Source organism: Camarhynchus parvulus, chromosome 12 (genome assembly GCF_901933205.1).
Source record: "Camarhynchus parvulus chromosome 12, STF_HiC, whole genome shotgun sequence".
Taxonomy (NCBI): Eukaryota; Metazoa; Chordata; class Aves; order Passeriformes; family Thraupidae; genus Camarhynchus; species Camarhynchus parvulus.
This window is the reverse complement of record NC_044582.1, coordinates 12,714,036-12,733,022: the sequence shown is the minus strand read 5'-3', so window position 1 is coordinate 12,733,022 and position 18,987 is coordinate 12,714,036. Positions and strand designations below refer to the sequence as shown.

The window sequence follows — 18,987 nt, the reverse complement described above, 5'->3', positions numbered from 1 at the left end:
CTCAGGTGCACCACAAAACTGTGATTCTTAGATAATTATATTTTTAAATCTTCCCAGGAACAAAAAAGCTTTTGCATGTAATGGACCACTCCTTTGCAACTGACGGACCAACAGAGGATAGGAGGCATGTTTCTGCTACACTTAGGGATTTAAGGTTTAAAAGCTTACACATTTCATCTCAGGTACCACATGTACCATGAGACTAGGCAAGAAAACAAGTCCATCTTCTGCAGCAAAGTTAGTTTGTCCATATCAACCAGCCATCTCTGGCCACAGATCTTGAGCTGCTTAAATTACAAGGTTCAGGGGTACTCTAACTTGTTGAGTTGGCATCTTTTTAACTAGTATATTAAAACACTCCTTTTCGATATGTCACAGTATAGAAGTATCTTGCATAAATACTTACATTTGGCTTTTCTTTTTTTTTCTTTTTAATAGAAGAATTTTATTATCAGAGTGGTTTTGGTAATAGGCAGCTACTGCATGCCAAACACTATGCATGGAATACCTTCTTGGATAAAAGATTAATGTGCTTACTGTTATTCTGTGGACAAATTTATGTCACTGAGGAACAAAGCAAAGGCCTAAATACAAAGCACCACAAAAATCTCTCCCAGGCTACATCTTTCAGGGCTGAGAAAATGTTATATGCATGTATGTTTACATACACAGTCAGACCTAAGGTACATAAATAAAAACCTTTCAACAAGATGAACGATACACAGAACACACATCTGATCTCCCAGCTTGAAAAATGTTCTCAGTGCTGATTTCCCTGCTCTGCTTCTCCATGTGCTCGTGCCCTGCACAGCTGCATTCAACCAGCACAACGGCTGCTCAGGATGTAAGCACCCAATTTCATGAAATCCAAAGGTAAGCAGATCCAAATCTCACCAGAGCTAATGGATTTGGCCCTTATCTCCCCTTGCTAAAGCATCCTGAGTGCTGAGAGACTTATCTAAGCATTAGGAACCAATATTAGTATTAAAATGCAATATCCATGTATTATTCTCTTGTCAGTCTTTTAGCTTATATGCAACACTTCAGCATAGACACTTGCTCATATTCGGTTTTCCATCTACCTTATTACAGTTTTTATACTGAATAAAAGCAAAAACATCTGAATGCATTAGCTACATCAGCTTCTGCTGAAGTTTAATGAAGAAAAGAGTTATTTTTAACCTGGGACAGCTCCCAGATCAGCTCATTACATAGCTCAAAAACTGGCACAAGAGGAATGCATGTGGCTGGGTACAAGCTGGGGAGAGGAAGGGGAAAAAACACTTATAGTCAATTTGTCACCAATAAATACAACCAAAACCCCATGTCCTAAAGCAGAGAGACACTAAAGGCCCATCACACAACCCAAAAGTTGAACATATCTAATGATGAACATATCTATAAACATACCTAATTGGGACATAAATTGCACCTCTGCAGCTCAGGTGCTGTTTCCAACTAGGAATTTAAATGCCTACGTCATTTTGGGTGCTTTTGTGAATTTGCATACACATCTGACTACATCTCTTTCAACTTGGTCTCTGCTGGCTTCCAGAGTCTGAACAAAAGATGAACAGCAAAATTCACAGCAGAATATGTGGCTTCCAAAGCCTGGGATGGGAAACTTCGCCCAGCTAGCAGCCACACCAAATTTCATCAGCCACGGAGCATCAGGCTCATATCACAGCATCAACATTTTAATTTGTCTGCCTTGACGAGAAGAAAAATGCTTGGAAAGTTTTACATATGAACAGACAAAAAGGTGAAGCATCTCAAACCCTTTTTGAGACTGTAGGTTTGCAATACATCTTCAGATGAAAGCTCAGCTTGCAAGCAGAGGCTGAGCAGGAGCACCCCTCCATCACCTCAGCACAGCACACAGGCCCGCGAGGCTGAGGAACTACGGGAAGCGCAGGCGGCTCATCACTTAAACACTATTTCATCCCAAGGTTCCAAAATGATAATAGACTTTATTCTAATTGGATTGTCTGCAATGAGCCAATTTAAGTGCTAAATGCTGCAAATTATTCAGCATGACATAGCAATGCAATGATCTGAGCCACTGCAGGGCAGAAGGCTTCTTGAAAGCTCCAGTTCCTGCAGCATAATAAGGAGACGCATGTCTTGCTTGGCATGTCTCCACCAACCAAATTCACATTGTTCCAACAGCTGCAGTGTGCCCACTGAGCATTAACTAATGCTCTGACCTAGAAGCAACCACTGCCAGGCAGCACACCTGATTAGATGATGATTTTTCTGAACACACCTTTAAAGTCCGGATCGCTCTAATTGCTGCCTTTCAGAGAGACTAAGTGCGGGTGACATCCTACGTACGCTGCACAGCGCTGTGAAATATTGATCTAACCACAAGCTTTAAAATATTTAACCAACTTGAGTCTGTACTTTTGTCATCAGGGTAAGAATGTCACATCTATTCACAAAGATTTAAGGGACAGGAAGAGACAGAGATTTAAAGCTTTAGGTTTTATGCTGGTGCAACTACAGCAGCAGGAATTACACATGCAAGTGAAGGACTCCTGTGTTCATGCTTAGCCCTGTACACACTGCACAGTTCAAAAGACAATTATTTTTAGTAATTATGTATAAAGTGGTTTTCTACATACATTTCACTGTAAAATGTATTGAAACTATATCACTGTATTAGCAAGGAAGAGAAAGTAAAGCTCTTCTGAATTTATGTCTCAGTTTATACCAACAGTTCGCAAAATGGAATGAAAGAAAAAATAAGTAATCCATGACTCCTGTTCATAACTTTTAATATAACATTATTATTCTCCTACAGTCATTGGAAGAGGCTATCCAGAATTCTCTTGGGACTAGAGAATTTTAGAGGACTTGAGGCTATTTGCAATTAAAGTCCAGAATCAAACAGCAGTGCCTATTGTGGCACTTTGTGTTGGTTTTGCACAGCCTGGTTTTTGGTAGTGGGGGGGCACAGAGGTGGCTTCTGTGAGAAGCTGCTGGAAGCTGCCACCATGCCCAGCAGAACCAGTCCCTGAGGATGGACATGCTGCTGGCCAAAACTGGGCCAGTTACAGAGGCTGGCAACACCTCTGTGATAACAGATTTGAGAAGAAAATCACAACAAAGGACATAGACAGTTTTTTCCTAGCCAGAGAAGAGGAGGAGGTGAGGTAAATGGAGACACACAGGCAGTAGTGAGGGCAGAACAAGCATGGAGACACCACAGCGCAGTGGATAAAGATGGGGAGGTGACACAGCCAGGACAGGGAGCGAGACACCCACAGCTCTGGGGAGCCATGGTGAGATACCCACCCATGGGGGGGGAGCGAGCCCTACAGCCCCGGGGGATCCACAGGGATGCAGAGATCCATGGGGGATGCAGAGATCCACCCACAGCCCATGGGGATCCATGGGGATGCAGAGATCCACCCACAGCTCGTGGGGATCCATGGGGATGCAGAGATCCACCCACAGCCCGTGGGGCAGCTGCCCATGCTGGAGTGGGTGGATGCCTGAGGAGGCTGGGATCCAGTGGGAGACCCCAGGTGGAGAGAGAGGGCCCTGCCAGGCTGGGGCAGCCTGTCCTTGGAGGACGGCACCCCGTGGAACGGTGACCCACACTGCAGCAGTTTTGGGAGGGCTGTGTGCCCCTAGAAGGGGCTCAGGGCACAGCAGGGGAAGGACTCCTCTCCTGGAGCAGCAAAAGAAAACCTCAGTGATGAACTGACCAAACCCCCATGCCCTGTCTCCCTGCACTGTCATTGGGAAGGAGGGGAGGGTTAGGTGAAGAAAAGGTGCTTTAAGGGCTTATTTTACTTCTCATTATCCTCCTCTGACTTTGTTAGTAATAAATTCACTTTGTACCTCTAACTTGAGCCTGTTTTGCCCTTGGAGTGTTTTCTCCCAGTCCTTATCTCAACTCACGAAGCCTTCATTAAATTTTTGTCTCCTCTGCCCAGCTGTGACAGAGGAGGGTGAGTGAATGTCTGTCGTGGGTGCCTGGCATTGGGCCAGCATCAAACCACGACACACTTACAAGATAAGAAATTTTACACCTTAGTTGTGGTCACCAAACTCTGTTCCTGAAACACTGAACCTCCAGTCCCAAGGAGCTGAGAGAGAAAAGCCTCAGCATAGAAGATAAGTGTCTCACATCTTGGCTCCCAGCTGGGTCTGCATCTCCTTCAAAACAGTTTAGCAGCATTCATCCTTAGTGGAAATCAACTCCTCAGCTCTGCAGGAACGCTTGTATCCAAGTTATCTGCCCCCGCTGATATAAAAATGATGGATTTTAATACCTTCTGTCCAATATCATGCCTACTTGTCAGTGTGATGGTACATACTTAAATCACCAACATCTCATATGAATACATCATCTGATTTACTGAACAGAAGTATTTATTAAAAGCTTCTGCCTTAACTTGACTTTGCTATTTGGCTTCTGGATTTATTAGAATTAACTCCAGTAGATGAGCAGTTTACTGTATTTTATTTTCCCACATATTTTCTAATCCAGAGAGGCACAGGAACATTAATTCAGGAATTGGCTGCAATTATTTTTTGCTATTCAGCTAGGGGCAGTAAATGCAAACGGAATTGGCTGCAGTTCAATGTCATTGCATAAGATTTCCTCTATTGTTCCCCTAGATACAGATGTTAGGGTATAGAATGCTAAATTAAAATAGTGACAGTGCTATCCCATGCACTTTCTAATGGGTTCCTGGTAGGTTCAGTTTTCTTGCTCAAAATTAATTTCCTTTCCCTAAAAACAATCACAGAATTACAGAATTAAGGCCACTTCTTCCTTCACCAAAATATAAAAAGGAAAGAATGCCTCAGCTGCTCATTTTTCACATAAAGCTCAGAGTACACTTTAAATCAAGGACTGCAAGCTTCAAGCATTCACCTGAATCATGAAGGCAGTGAAAATAAGATAAATATGAAATTTGACATTGCTATTTAAACAATTATTCTTTCTCTTGCAAATGCCATTTCCTTTCACACTGAAAGCACTAGAGAGGCTTGAAAAACTTGTGCATTAATCAGGATTTCAGCACAATTCTCCAGGTTCTCAAACCAATCATCAAGAAATTCTCTTGCTCTTTGGAAATGCTGAGGGCAACAGAAAAATAAGGGGAGGCAGCGCAGCCTTTTCTTTTCCGCTGTGTTTGTTCAAGATCATTGTTTTGTCTTTTAAAAGAAATGCAGATGACATGCAGCTACTGCTGCTTTTTTTTTTCCTCAGGGGGAACAGAGCAAAGGGGGCTAGATTATCTACAGATTGATATTATTGCTGTTTATCACACAAAAGCCTCTCCTCCAAGGAGCAAGCTGCATAGGACAGCACAGGGATTATAGGTCCTCGCTGCTGTAGATGTAACCACAACTGAAAACACTAATTATCTTCCCAAACAGAGCTCCTCTGTAGCTGCAGTGGCCCAATGAGGGACATTAACACAATATACCCCTGAGGGCAGCCAGCCATCTTTTACTTATTTCTGTTTGCTCGTTTAAAATGCTGGGGGAAAATTAAAGGAGGAAATGATGATATTTTAAAAAAGGCTTTCACTGCTTGCCCCTCCCCACAGAAATAAAGATACAAACAAACAGAATCCATCTCTCTTCCCTCTTCTGGGATGCTCCTGACAACAGTTATTACAGCTCCCAGCTGGGAGCTCACTCTTCACTGCTGCCTGAGCACTGTCACAGCCACAGGTTCCTGTAGGATGAGCAGGAGTAAGAGAAGATGCTGCCAAAACTGTGTACAGCCCGTGCAACCCTTCACAGGCTGGCTGAGCACCGTGAGGCAGCAGCCCCAGACCCAGCCCAGTGTCAAAAAGCAAAGCCCACGTAGAGATGAGCACACTCAGGAGATAATGAGTTCCCCAGAGAAAATCCAACAGCCTGGCTTGAAAGAGGCCCGCCAAGAATACATTTTTACTTACACTCCTTTTAAATGGCCACAGCTTTGCTGCAGGAAGCTGTAATCTCAACTTTCTCAGGCTCCCAACCTCCCAAGCCTTTTACCACTGACCTTCAGTGGCTCTTTAATTGCAACTAGCACTCTTGGTAAAATTTAAAATGTACATTTTAATGGATCAATCTACCTTTTTAAAATGAAGATGAAGAGCCAAGCATTGCAATTAAGAATCATGGCCTGGCTGCTTGGTCTGATCTTCTTCATACCTATCTTCCACTGTGATAATGCAAAAAAAGCTAACACTTTCAATAACATTTCATTGCTTCTCTTTACTTCCGCTTAAAAAAAAAAGGTCCAAGAATGGGGTTTGAAGGTGGCTACAGCCTGAGCAGAGGGGAAGGCACCAAGCTCCCTGCCCTATGTCAGGCTCTGGAGCTGCTCTCTGCACAGAGCATCCTAGGACAGGCACAAGGCACCATCTTCTATTTGGCCATAAGGACTAGACACCTCTACACTGCAAAAAAAAAAAAAATTTTCTTATCCTGCATGTCATTAGAAGGTGACAGGGCAGAGCCCATTTTTGGAATCCTGAATTCCTCCTGCAGAATTTTGCAGCTGTGAATTGTGCAGAAAGGGGCTACAGCTGTTCAGAATCCTCTACCTTCAACTTAAGCATAGGACAGGGAATTGCAGACCATGCACAGAACAGGAGGAAGAAGAGCATCCAAGAGGAAATGACCAAATTCAGTGATTATGAAGCTGGATAAAACTCACACTAACAAGATTAACTTGTTACACTATATGAATAAGCTACCCTTAGGACTCTGCTTATTATCAGACCATTAGAGGACAGTCAATTTTTTGCATGCAACATATTCCATTCCAAAAGTACATTCAGCAGGTAATAACACAAAGCTTGGGTAGAAGAAACTGCCCTGTGCCCTTCCACACACTCCTCTTCTCTGGATGCTGCAAGGGGGGTTTATTTGTTTACTCAATTATTAAGTCTCCAAAAGAGAGTGTATTCCCCAGGTAACAGCAAAACCTGCAGCAAAAGCAGCAGCAATGCTTCAAGTGAGCAGTTTCTCTACAGTATGTGCCCAAATTGGCTATGGCAGAACCAAGGGCTTGCAGCAGGCAGCAACAGGTCAGACAGCAGCCTAGCCAAAATACGTCTTGGGCAGGGACACAGAAAATGAAGAAGCTGTGGCTGCCCCATCCCTGGAAGTGTCCAAGGCCAGGTTGGACAGGGATTAGAGCAACCTGGCCTAAGTAGAAGGTGTCCCTGCCCATGGCAGGGGGTTGGAATGAGATGAGCTTTAAGGTCCCTTCCAATCGAGGCCATTTGATGATTTGATTCTATGAAAACACTGACAAAGTGAGTCAGCGATGAAAACATCAGCTGCCAGCCTTACAGTATTCTCAGAGGCCAAGTGAGAAGCACAGAGTTCTCCCCAGCTGCTTCCCAAACACACCCCATGGTTGCTCTAGGGGCAGTAAATAAAGCCAGAGATGACTTCACCTGGGCATTTCCTTGTGCACTCACATCCTGAGTTCTGAAGAAGCCCTTCTGTTAAATATTGTTGGGGATCAAATGTGCTAAGGTTATCTTTTATGAAGATGGCTGTGCACATGCTAAGAAAAAATTTAACACCAAGACAAACTGTAAGAGCATACAGACACAGAGTAACTGCAAAACCAATGCTAATAAACAATGTGTATTGAATAAATGATAAAGTGACTGAGAGCTTAGTTAAACATAACTCTAAGAAAAATCAGATCAACATGTGACTCCCACATCTTTATGCATTTTGTTCAAGAACCTCCATTATGTTCTGCATTGCAGAAGTCGTTCTGACTGTATGCTCTACCAGCTTCTGCAGTGATTCAGAACTTCACAAATCTAGGATGATTTGTTGAGCAGTAAAAAAGAATGTTTATTTGTCTCTAAAGCTTCTAGTCTTGATTTAATGTAAAGGGTATGAACAAAACAATGAAAATTATCTTTAGTGTTTTATGCGCTGTTTTAAAAGAAAACACAAACATCCAAGTATCTTCATATCTCATATATATTCAAATATTGTATATTCAAGTCAATCATAATGACAAAAATCCATAATCTGAAATTACAGGGCAATTGTTTTGTTCTTATATGACATTTGTGGTTACAGTTTAATAAAGAAAAACCAATGCTAAAAGATGACAGACTCCTAAATCTGAATTGGTAATTACATTTTAATTAAAAAACTGGAAGCAAGAAAAAGATGTCTATGAAATATCAATTTGCTTTACAGACAAATAATTTTAAAAAACTCAAACAAAAAACCAAAATTAAACATTTATTTTGTTAGTTGTACAATAGCACCAATAAATATAATCACTAGCTGGTAGGTAGTCAGAAGCAGCATGAAATTCTGCTGTAAACATTTATTCTAACTTAAGATGAAAATGTTCACAGATTCATCCCCTGAACACATCGCTTTCCAATACTGAAGGAAACCTCTCGAAGAACATTAATACATAAATATTGGAGAGTTAAATGCCCCTGGGTCAAAGGGTTAGTGTAATACAATATTTCTGCTACACTTTGCATTATTATCATTACGCTTGGTTTGCATTTTTACAGCACACAAAATCAAATTAGTTTGCTCTTCTGCTAAGTGCACGGTTCCTGGTGGCCATTAGTGCGACTCCTGGGTCAGGAGGAACCTGGAATTTGGCAAACACATGTCTCCCTTCCAGAGGCTCCTATCACCTATAAATCCTATTGAAAAGAGTGAAAGGGAGAACAGCAGAGCGTATTTTAAAATTAAGATACCGCTACCTAAGAAACTTGGAACCATAAAGTTACTTGAAGATGTTGGATGAAAAATAAAATGTATTCAAAGCATCTGAACCCTTACAGAACGAGTGACTCTTGCCTACCAGAGCAATTAAATTATCTGGCACATTTCCTTGTGAGCTTTCTCTACACATCATCTTGAGGATTGAAATGTTGCAGAAATCACAGAAGCCTTACTACAAAAATGTTGGGCAGCTCCTGCTGAGTTCCCTAATGAATAACTCCACAAATACAAAAATCCTCATCAGACCTTGTGAATACACACACAACTATTCCATCCCCGCCCGGGATGACCTCAAAAGGAATTTAATATTCCAGTCACACTGACATTGCTACAATAATTTTTATATCAGTATCATTCATTTTTAGGTAGATTAATTATAATAAATATATGCTATATCAACAGACTTTTCATTACGGTCCATTTAACCCCATAAAACATAATTTATTCCTATTTGCTCTCTGTGATCGATGCTCAGCACTCAGTGCTGGGCTGTGGTAGTAAAGGAGAAGTCAGAGAAGGGCCATCTCTCTGTAGGATAAATAGCAAGGTTGATATCCCATGTAGCTCTGACTGTCTGCATAAATATATGTCTGTGCACTTATGGAGAACACAAAAATTAATACTGATGCTTGACTAACTCAAAAAACACATCTGAGAAACCTATAATTTATAAATCTGTAGTATTTATTAGTTTGTGCTTCCAGGCACATGGACTAGAAGAACTAGACCTCCTATGCTACATTAAAAAAAGGAATATTGGTACAATATGCAGATTTAAAAGCTCCCATTTTTAGCTCACACTTTCCCTGGTGCTTTGGAAGATTGGTCTAAAAGTAGTTATGACCTTCTGGACTTTAGAATATGTCACAAAATGCAAGGGGGGAAAGGGAAAGGAAGGGAGCTGTGTCTGTGCTGTACCCCTTGCTACAGCCTGGAGTGGTCTCAATAACTGGAAAGCTCCAAATTTAATTTATTACTAAAAGAATAGTGAGCACTGCTTTACACAGACCCACAGCAGAGGATCCCAGGGATGGACAAACCATGGGAGGAGACCCACACAGGCTGGGTTAGTGATGTCCTTCCCTCCACACTTGGCTATTTCTGACAGATATTTACTTTCTGGGAAATCAGCTCAGTGCCACAAGATGAGCAATGCAGGAGCTGGTAGATCTGAAACTGCTCTGATTCAGGCAAGGCTGAAAGACATTATTTGCATTTCTGGGATCACAGTCTCACTTTGATCTGTCATAACAAGATATATGGAAATGTATAAAATTTAAGTGCTTTTACTGAGGGAAAACAACAATGGCACATGCCTTGATACCTCAGTTACTCAAAACCATGCACAGAATTCATCACTTTTGTAACTATTAGCAAATAGGATAATTGTAATGTATACTAATGCAATCTGCTGAAAAAAGAACTTTCCAAAAATTTCACCTCTAAGAAATGAAATATTAACATCATTGAAGCTAACTGGATATTCAGCTCACATCTTCAAAAAAAGAAAGCAATTTTGAGATGAAAACCAACTTAAAAAAACCCCAAACCCCAAAGATGTTAGTACAGTGCTGATAACAGTGGGCAAATATTTCATAGCCAAATTCTTAACATTCAAATATAACTATAGAAGAAGCTTATTCAATATTTTGAGAAAGAAATAACATTTTTTCAGAACTAGCTAATTTAGTACTTGTTGTACTGAGTTTTAGTATGATGGATAGGAACAAAATAACAAATAGGTATATAAAAGTAAAACTTCAGCAGTGTATTCCTAACTGTTGCTTTCCGGAATTTCTTAACTATAAAAGAGAGGAGGATGTATATTCTTTAAGCAAACATTTGGAGTGCAGCTTTGCCCTTTGGGCCAGTTAAAAGCCACTTAATTAAAATGTTAACTTCAGCTCCCAAGAAGATGCATTACTAACAGAGTTACAGTTAAACAGGTATGTCAACAAAATCATTCACAGTCAGTTTTACCAAGTGAAAAACACAGTCTCCACTATATATAAAATTATATTTCATGTTTCTGAGAAGCCAGTATTCAAAAGCTCACCTGCCCTGCATTTCTCTTAACGAGTTTATCAATTTTTAGAACACTGGGGTATAGTAATATTTAATAGTGCACACTAAATGTTAACCAAGATTTTGAAGCACTAAAAAATGCCAAGAGACAGTCTCAGATTTCAAGATGCCAAGCTTGTCCAGGCAACTAATCATCTCCCAGCACAAGAAAAACAACAGGAGAGCAGCTACAGCACAAGGACTTGGTGATTAATTTAACTCTTCCAGGTAAGCGCTTCAGGAGGAAACTCTAAAGGCTCAATTAAGGGATGCTGAAGCAGGATTTCTGAATTCTTGCTGTGAGATGATGCTAGACCCAAAAGCTTTTACTTTCCTCTCCACTAAGGCAGAAGCAATTTCCTTTCATTAAGGACTCAGACAGCCCCTTAGGTCAAGATGAAAGATCTATTTTTTCCCTGTGTGAATCTGACATGCCAATCACCCAGTCAACCTCAGTGGAATAACATTTGGCAACTAAGGCACAAATAAGCAGGCACAGCTGGCCAACAGCTCTTCAAGGAGCAGCCTGGGCAGAGTCTCCAGCCAATTCATTCCAACCACAGCAACATCTGCCTCCCCAGCATTTCACAGTGGTTTATGGGCAGGGAGTTAGCCACAAACCTTGCTCTTTAGAAGACCTGGGCAGGATTCACTCTCCTAAATTGGGAAGTTAGTATTACTCTAGCAGGATGTGAACATCAGGTTAATGTCTAGACACCAGAAGAAGACAAATATTAATTCAATATTTGCTTTAATAGCACACTGGCTCTTTATGAATGAGAAACAGCCATCCACAGTGCACCTCTGTTGAGGCAGTCAGAGCTGCTGCAGGGTATTGGGGCTGCAGGGCTCCCTTCAGTCTGGACACTGAATTACTCTCACATGTGAGAGAGGCCAAGAACACACATCCACGTTCTGCTGCCTCAGACAGCTGCAGGAACTCTGCAGGAATGTACTACACATCTGCACGTACACTTTGCCCTTAAAAACTGAAACATGGATTTTACTGTTTCACTTGAAAATTTGCAGCCTGAGAAGAGTGCTGTTTCATCAGCATAATGTCTCTATGGGCTCTGAAAGGCAACCTCAAAGGTTATAAAGGGTTAGAAATTGTAGGTGTTAGACAAGTGGAAAAAAAGGAATGACTCCTGTCCTCATTTCTCACCTGCTCCTGTCCTTCAATAAAGTATTTCCTGCCAGGTTCTCAAAGCACACACACAAAAAATTCAGTACTGTTTTTACTGAGATTACACCCCAGACCCCCCAACTCCTGATTTCTTAGGCACAAAAGCATGTAAGGCACCCTGGACTTCATCAGCATCAAAAGAAAAGGAGACCAAAGCCACTTCCCTCTCTCCCCACTGTCACGTTCCATTACTCATCCCAACAAAGACACCCAGCTGAAGAGCTTGGATACATGGCAGGAAAGCATTCAGACCCCTCTGAGTGCAAGAACAGTCCGTGCCTAGGGACTGCAGCCAGAGTCAAGGGGCACAGCCAGGCTCACAGGGGCTCTGCCAGCCCCAGGAACAGCTCTGCACCTGCCTGGCTTTGCACAGGCTGAAATTCCCCGTGTCCCACATCCAGTGCGTGTGGGAACCAAAGCCAGAGCAGCAGAATTAATCTTCTGGCATCATTTTTCATCTGCACAAGGTCAGAAAGTTGTACAGCAGTATATGGGGTCATAAAATTGGATTTTATCTGAATCTGCAGGGATTCACATCTCTTTCCACACAGTCTATCTGCCCTAATTGCTGCTTTGACTCAGAGATATTCCAGCATCTATCCGTTTAAACAAAACTTTAAACATTGTTTGAACGTATCTAAATGCATTCAGAAATGTAATGAAGTCCCGCTTCCCCCAACAGGCTGTGTCTATTGCCCCTAAATAGTTCAGTTGAGGATTTATTTGAATTTATAGGCATCAACCCAGTCATATATTGCTCTCTTAAATGCCTTATACAAGCAAAAACACGTAACTAAGACATGAGAAGTTCAGCATAATAGTAAGCCAATGCTTCATAAACCGCAATAATTTTATAAAGCTCCTTTTTAAAAGAAGTTTTAAAAATAAAATACACTTTTTTCTTCAATAACTGAAGATGATCAAAACCAGCCTAATGAATTCCCTGAGCTACAGCATTTCTCACAGAGCACTCCTCAGCTACTCCCTCTACTTTGCTGCATATCCCAACATCAGCAAGAACTGTAAATGTCACAGAGTCCAAAACTCAAATTGTAGCAGAGTGCTGTGTGTGGTTTTCTATCAACAAGGAAACATGTTAATGCGCTACCACAGCCAAGTCAGCTCCTGAAATACAGTCTAGGCTTTCTAGGCCAAAGGCTTTCATTGAGAAAATGCAAGGTTGTGCACTGTGGTTCCATTTACAAATTAGTCACTGATCGTTATTTATTTGCACTGTCTCAAAATTAAGAAAATAGGTGATGAGTCACATCCCTGCATCAGAAATCAAGAAAAAGCCATTTAAAATACTTTACAGTTAACATCTACAAAAAGGAGCAAAATATACAACAAAGTTTTCATTATTTTTCATGTTCACATGATAACTTGAAAATATAAAAGACTTGGGGATGATGTGGGAAGTTGAATGGAACATTCCATTTTACCAAACATGCCAAGATCAGATGACTATGTAACATTTTCCAGTGCTGGTAATTCATCCAAATGAACACACATGCTTTTTCTGGGAAGAAAAATAAAAAAAGAGGGGAGAGGGGGAGAGAAAGGAAGAAAAGAAGGGAAAAAAGGGAAGAAAACAGTCCTAATAACTCAGATGATAGCTTTTCAATTTTAAGCAGATACGGATTTGTCTTCAGTGAACAGTTCTTCACCTCTACATCACCATGTCCCTATAGTATTAAATGCTCTTAATCAACAGTTGTTGATAATGATTTGTCACCTATCACGATTCAAGTCTGAATGGGAAAACATCTGTTACACTCTTTTGTTGGGAAACTGGCAACATAGTTTTTGAACACATAAAATTTGACTTTTAATTGCCCTCTTACACCTTCTGTTTGGCTATTAATCAGCATTAACCCATAAATCCATTTAACACATTATGAACTATAAAACTAAGTCCTATAATGTTTCTGTATGAACACAACTGAGAAATTTTAACATAGAATGAATGCAATCTATTTTCTCTAGTTTTTGAATCAAGTTATGAATTCTGTCCTAAGGTTGGAGAAAAGTAAATTGTGCTGCCTTAGACAAAACAGCTAAGAACACTGGACACAGATATTGTAATAAACTTTAATTGACATAGGCTAAGCAGCAGCACAGCCCAGTAACTTAAACAGCACAGGATAATGTGTCATAGCTTTCTTTTACAATAATGAAACCATTTAGAATCATATTCAGCAAGCAGGAGACTAAACCACTACGTACACAAATTAAGAAGTGTTGTGTGCTATAATCTTGACCCACGTTATTCCCTTTCTCTTTAATTGGGCTGAGCTCTCTGTTCATAATCACAGTGATAACAGACAGATAACCACACAAAACACTTCTCTTTCCAGCACCTGCTTGCACAGAGTAATGTTGCATAGAAAGGTCAGGAAAGTGCAATGCCTTAAAAAATAAATTTAAAAACACAAATGTATATTGCAGCAACATGAGGTCTTAGTAAAAGAAAAATTATTTGCTTTGCCATTTGCTTCACATGCCTGGCAGGACAGAACCTCTCATGTCCCAAAGAATATGACTTTTCCAAAGACTCATGACCTGGTTTTACTTTCTCATGATTGGGTTTGTGTGTGGTAAGCAGAACCTGGCACACTATAACGCTTTTCCATCCCATCACCATATACAAGTCTTTTTCAAACAAACACATAAATGGACACAAAACTACCTGTTTGCACCACAGAGGCACAATAGTGTTTAGAATTAAGGAATGATGCTGTTAAAAAAATAAAATTGCACCAACAGATACTTCACACAAATATGGTATCTTCCACCTCGGAATGCCAACTATTCCCAGTCTTGTTAGTGCTGTAGTAATTAGGCAGCAGTTCCGCCATGCTGTGGAGTGGAAAACTGCTCACTGGACCCAATCTCCACCTGTCCTGCACAGGCAGGGAGAATGCAGGGAGGATGCTCAGAGCCAGCTGTGATCAAACTGCCTCAGCCTCATTTCCCACAGAGGAAATTAGCTCCAGCCCCACCCAGGTTACCCAAGACACATCTATATCAGTCATCAGGGCTTCTCCAAAACCAAGGGATTGAAACAAGAACCTACGAAGAGCATCTAAAGCTGAACCTCAGAAAAAAAGGTACTTGCAATAGTATATGGTAACACTCAACCAAAATGCAGTCAGCTGCAGTTACTGTAGTTGGCTCTGTAGTAACAGTTTCAAACTCTGATATGCCCAAGATATTGCACGGAAGAGATTTAACCTTGATCTGACCTAAGCCCATAGACGCGTAAGAAGAACAGAAATAAAAATTTATGTCATTGACAATGGCATTAATCAGCTCAGCTCTATCTACTGGCAGCTCCTTGCTGCTTGACACAAAACCCAGGACATGGCAATTTCCCAACTTAACGGCAAGCACCCAATTCCCCAGTGATTTCACAAGAGAAAAACTGCCACATTCCCCATTACTATGTGCCATCCAGGGAATGCACAAAGGAATTGTCTGTGCAAAAGCTGCTCTGGAAGGATTGTGATGCTGCAGGGAACTCAGAGGCCACAACAACCCAAAGGATCTGCCACAACCTGTGCAGCAGGAAAACTTGCAGCATGACAGGCAGGAAATATCTGAAATATATATATATATATGTATATATATATACACAATGGTACTTGTTAGTAACACAAAAAAAAAAAATCCCCATTAAAGCCATTTGTGTTAGCCTTCACTTCCAAAAACCCTCAACAGCAGAAATTACCATTTTTAAATGCTGGAGCATTAGTGTTAAATTTCTCCCACTATATGCAGCAATAGCCTGTACAACTATACAGACTTTCCATCAAAGCAAACACACAAAGAATATTATTGTGAGACTACCAAAAGACATAATTTAAAATTACACTGCATTTATTTTTTCAAGCCAAAGGCCAGGAAACTACTTTTGTATTAAAAAGAAAAGCTGCATTCCTGTACAGTCACTTGGCTATTCAGAAGTGAGAGGTTGCAAAACACAGGGATCAAGATCTTCACATAAGTGCACTGCTTTTAGTGAAAGAGATGAAAATACTTATGCAGTAAATCTAGACAAAGTGCAGGAGTCAGGTGCTAAACTTCCAGATACAGAACAAAACAAACATCAGAAAAAAGCCAACAAAACCCAAAAAACCCTAAACCCAAAACCTCACAAAAAATTACTGTGAAGAATTTGGATGTAAATAGTTAGAGAATAGAAAGTTAAAGGAATTTTTAAATGGTATTTTTTTCCTTATTTTAATACTATTTGGGATAATCAGTAAGAAGATAAAAAGACTTTGTATTTAATACCACATTAGTTCTTTCAGGATGCATCTACAGCCAAGCAGCCTGTGTCTGTTTCCCATATTTCTCCACGACTGCACCCTTAAGAATTCACAATTTCTTTGCCAGAAACAAAATGATTAAAAAGTGTCAGAAAAGAGCAGTGAAGAGGTCTCCAATTTCTGCTGTACCTTCTCTGTCAACCTCTTTTCAGACTCCAATTCCTCTATAAATCTCAACCCTACACAATCCCTTGTGGAGTTCAGTGGCTCATGGCCAACACAGTCCACATTACCCGGAGAACACAACAGATACATTCTTCACCCTCACAATGCACTTAAACTTGGGTGCCCAGTAATTTGGCCAAAGGCAGCCTTCCATTCATCCAACTTCTCAAGCAACTCCTTGTCATTTTGGCACAAGCACTTTACAACTCAATTTACAAGAAAAGTGGCAGTTTAGTTCCAGCTGCAAAGCTCCAAGAGTAATATTAGGGAAATACGAAGCATATTTCACCTTCTATTGGCAGGGCACACACAGCACTTCATTAGTTTACTTAGCACCCAGGAACTGCATGTGTGGATGGATCAGTTCTTTGATCAAGCTTTCACTTATTTAAAAGAGGCCAGACCTTCGGTAGATCAGTCTTCTAGCACAGACCAAAGGCAGACATGTAAATAAAGACATAAAAGCCCATAAAACTCAGGAAAAAAAAAAAAAGAAACAGGCAATCACTTATTTACACTTAATTAAGCATAAACTAACTCCCCTCCTCCTTTGGGAAGGATATAGATAAAATATGAATGGAAATAAAGAAGTGGATGAGTAATCACTGCCGTTTCAACAATATTTCACAAGCAAAACAAGTATGATAAGATTCGGTAGCCTGTGGCTGACATTTGTTTGAGTGAACAACAAGATCTTATTTTCATACTTTTGGCCATCTCTGTAGTCTGAGGCAAACTGCCAATTCCTACTCTACTGTCAACCTCCAGACCTAATGGAGATGAAAGGCAAAATATAGCTCTGTTCCAACTGCATTATTAATTCCTGCAGGGCCACATTTGGGCTGACAGGGCTGAGGTCATAATTTAGCCATTAGCACTAGGAACAGCAGGATTTGTCTGCCCAGAACTGCAGGACTGTGGCCATGCTTTCCCTTTTATGTCCAATCAATATTATATTTCGTGTTGTCTCGCTGGGCTAATGGAGGAACGGTCACAGCATTGGTTTGAAGAACATTTCTAGCAAAAGACAAAATTCTCCTCACAGACTATCAGCAGTCCCACTTCTGTTTTTCTGCTAGAATACCCTGGTCACATTAAGCTCTGTTTGCTTTCTACAAAGATGCAAAAGGAACACACAATATGATTAAAAAGAACTGTGCTGGCAAGAGCAGTTCTGCCTACACCTTGGGGTTTTCATACCTCTGCAGTGCTGCAGGCAGCTTCTCCTAACTAAACATGAAAACCCCCAAATATAAAATACTTATAACCCAAAATAAGCCCTACTGCAATATAATACACCAACATTTATGGCACAAGTGCAATTTATCACACGATCCTGACATTTTTTATTTGCCTGTAGGCAGCCAGAAGTGTTTCCCACAAGGAGCTGTGGAGCAAAAGGCCTGCAAATCCAAACTTTGATTTCCTCCTGGAGCTGCATTTACCTTCTCGTGTTTTCCAACAACTCTATGGTGGCAATTAAAAATATGCCTAAATCCAAGCTACTAGAAAAGGGTTTCCTTCCCTGCTTAAATGAGTCTTCTTTGCCAGGATATCCACTGGAGGTGGGGACATGGGACAATCAGTTCTTGTGTCATTCTTTGACCCCCACCCTTGGGCATCACTTCTTCTAAAGACATGTACCAAACAGGACTGAATTAAAGAAACTCAGTTTTACACTTCCACAGACTGCAGGAGGATAGCTGGAAGGATGAAAGCTGTATTTTCTTCACACTCAACTTACAAAGACTTCAGACTTTGCAATTTCCTTCTGCAATTCCTCTGCGGACCTTTCATTTCCCTCCCCAACATTTTTAGATCCAGTCAGCTTTCACTCTACAGTCAGCTCTTAGTCAGAGCCTGTGAGCAGGAAGAGCTGAAGATTTTCAGCATCTCTGTATCACTGGCTATTTTAATTAGGTCTTGTTTTTAAAATAACAACATAGAACCACTGTCGTTCTCCTGACTTTAAAATTGGCTGCTGTAGTTCATTGATTTTAATTATTTGATGAGGAGAAAGACATCCCTAAATGACAGCTTCTGATATATGGTAGGGCTTTATTAAATGCTGAAATATTTAACTGAATTCAGTGACTCAGAAAAACTCAGAGGATATAAATTCAGAGTGGTAATTTTATAGATTAAACAGCAGCCTTAAGGCCCCAAATTATTTTAAAACAAATTTTATCGACTTTTTTTGAACATTTTAAATTTAAATGTCAGCTCCACATAAGCTCATTACTGCAAAGTTTTCTCACATCCTAGGGTACCAACTTAAATTCTAATCCATCTGCATTAAACTGGTACATACACCCTGACAGGTTATAAACAAGGGTGAACTTAAACATGTTCCTACTTTACTTAATTTGCAACAATACAACCTACTTTTACATAAAAGAGCTAACATTAGGTAGAACTAAAACATCAAAATAAAACATGTTCACATAGCATGTTAAGTTGATGCAACCCTGTTTTAAAAAAGGAAAGAAA

The 18,987-nt window shown here is 40.5% G+C and overlaps 1 protein-coding gene across 1 annotated transcript in view; it reads right to left on the bottom strand.

The window, feature by feature from the left end:
• The window catches only part of PTPRG (protein tyrosine phosphatase receptor type G), a 392,464-nt gene that overhangs the window by 217,683 nt on the left and 155,794 nt on the right, over positions 1-18,987 (bottom strand). The gene's annotated exons all lie outside the window — the stretch shown is intronic.